The following is a 2,925-nucleotide window of genomic DNA, read 5'->3' on the forward strand; positions in this document are numbered from 1 at the left end:
GAAAGATCTTTTCCTAATGTTTTTGTGGAACCTCCTATACTCCAGCTTGTATCCATTGCCCCTTGTCCAGCACCCCTTTTATGATTGGGAGGGATTATTGATGAGCGGATGAGGTTTCTTAATCACGTTTGTGGAGGGAGGAGGTAAGATTGGTGGTGAAATCAAAAAGCACTTCATGTAATTTTCCTCTCTACTTGAAATATTGCCTGCTCAGAGAAGCCGGCCTGCCACGAGGGCACCTGTGTGATCACACGGGCTTGTGTGGACCAGCTCGGTTTCTTCACAGTCTCTCTTCTCCTGCCTGAAAAGGCAGAAGTTACCACTGCTCCAAGGGAAGTAGCATGACTCAGTTGCATGGACATGGGTGAGCCCTTGGGTAGCTGGGTCCAGGTATTTCTAGAGGCAAGGAGACGATGTACAAGGAGTGGGAGAGGAAGGGGAAAGCAGCAGCAGCAGTACCGAGGGCCTGAGGGTCTTGTGGAGCATCCTGCCCCTGCTAGTCCCTTGCTGTGGGTGGTGGGCAGCAAGATGGGACTCCTGTATAGGATGATGGCAGGGGCCTCCATGTACTTCCAAAGGCACTTGGATGATTCACCCAGGCCTAGGAGTTTAAAGTGAGTTGAACTGATGCTAAAGCCAGTTGACTAGTTTGGTCATCTGAATCTTTCAAGGTTTGCAACACTTTGTAGATTGCACCTCCACAGCCAGCACAAGTTGATGTGGCCAAAGGGAGCCAACCTTGCCCTCCAGTGTCCCCATCATTGGGCCCTGTTGTCTTGTGCATGTGCAGCTGCATGAGGCAGGTCAATCTGGGAATTGACTTGGTAGAAAAAAATGGGTTTTAGCCAGATTAGTTTGCAGTTGATCAGTGGTGTCAGTAGAGTTAGTCACCACAGGGCCATGGGCAATTAAAATATTGCTGGCAGGGGAAGAGCTGGTGGAGGGATGAAGGGGAGAGGACCATCCCACTTGGCAGTATGACTCATGTCATTTTTGGACTGTCATGAAACCTGCATCCTTTGTCAGCCCCAGAAAAACATAAGTGCGAAAGGGACCTCTGGAGGGGATCTGCTCTGGCTTCCTGCTCAGAGCAGGGCCAGCCTCAGAATTAGAGTTGTATGTTTTGAGTAACACCAAAGTGTGACAGCAGCCATTTGAGATCAGACTGAAGTTTCAACAGTGATGTGGACACGTAGATCAGTCTGAGAGGAGCCCCTCACTGCTGTCACCACAGTCTGCCGCAGTGCCCAAGGTCCTTCAGAGCTGTGTGCCCACAGGACTTCAAACACACACATGGTACATGGAAGGAGGTGATGGTGTGTGACACTGTCAAGGGGCTGGAAAGGCACTACGGAACTTCTGGAAATAAGGTCTTGGGAGCCAGAGCCTGTTTATTTCAGGAAGTCTTTTTCAGTCTCGACAGCCATACTAAGCAAAAGAAATTAAAGGCTTCCCTTTCTGAGATGCTGCACTTGTATTAATTTCACTTAAAGCTGCAAAGATTCAGAACTTGGAAAACTTCTAACTACGATCACACATCTTGTGGAGCATGCACTTTTGCACTATTATTCTGCAAGTGCTGGCCCTCCCATCATTATCATCTTCTCTGTAAAGCATGTGTAGTAAACTGCATGCAGCATTTTCCTCCTTCTGTGGATCCCAAAGAATTTGGCAAAAGGGATTAGATCAGCTGCATAATTAAGCACATTTTTGTGGATGTACTGGGGTGCATGGCACCTTGTTGTATTAGAGAACTTAATGTTTGTTCCTTACTGTGTTTATTGAGGAAAAAACATTCAAAACCCTGCCTTTCTTTGCACCTTCTGCTAGATAGCATTGATACTAATTGCCTGGTTAAGTGTGAAGTGAGCTTGGAGTAATGACAGAGGATGATAAAGGTCCATCCAGAGAAGCAAGAGGCACAGCATTTTGTGCTTGTGCCCAGGGCATGAGGATTCTTTGCACAGTTTCCTAAAACTTTCAGAAAAATGGAGGACAATATAGACTTTACTGAAAAACTGAGTAAGCTATGTTACTAACAACACAGTGATTTATCATCATCTAGGAATATGGTTCATTGTTTCCATAGAAACTTGGGGAAATGCAGTAAGCAAGAGAAAAGTGCAAAACTTTAGTTCCAGGTCAAATAAACTGGCTCTCAAACCCACCTATGTGCCCCAGCTGCTAGTGGAAAGGGGAGCAGGTCCCACCTTTGCTTCATGTAAATGATTTCTTAGCAGGAGCCACAAAGCTAAAAGTTTTGGAAACATAAAACCCAAACCATTTTGCATTTTCCAACGCACTTTTCCCCAGTGTTTAAGTCCTACGGAAATGCACTGATAAATTCTGTTCAAATCCATTACCGGTTTCCTGATATTGCATTAATGATTATTGGTAAAAATAACATATAAATTGTTATATAATACAATCCCCAAAATGTTATATAATACAATCCCATTGTATATGAGAGGGGTTTGGAATAAACACCATGTCTCAGTTGGTGCTTTAATGTTTTCCAGAAGTTGTGGATGTAGGGACACAGCTCAGCCTTTCTGTGTTCTGGCTGCTCCCAGCCTCCCTGCTCCTGCTGGTGTTACTGGTTAGGATACATTCTGCTCCTAGGTTGCTGGTGCTGGCACAGGTTATCTTCGCTGATTAGCAAATGCCCTAGAAAAGCACGATTTTCTTTTTTTGTTTCTGGCCACACCAAATCTACCCATGCCTGTGCCCGGTGGCCACCGGGTGTCACTGTAGCTCCGTGTTATTAACTGGTAAAAAAATTGGAATATGGCGTAGTTTGCTACAGAGAGGATTATTCTGCATGTTCAGATTGCTGATGGATGTATGCATTGATAGATGATTCCATTAAGTTCCTAAATCAGAATTTGGAGTCTATATTGTTTCTGTCTGGGCACAGAGTGAGTT

This window comes from Apaloderma vittatum, unplaced genomic scaffold (genome assembly GCF_000703405.1).
Source record: "Apaloderma vittatum isolate BGI_N311 unplaced genomic scaffold, ASM70340v1 scaffold42964, whole genome shotgun sequence".
Taxonomy (NCBI): Eukaryota; Metazoa; Chordata; class Aves; order Trogoniformes; family Trogonidae; genus Apaloderma; species Apaloderma vittatum.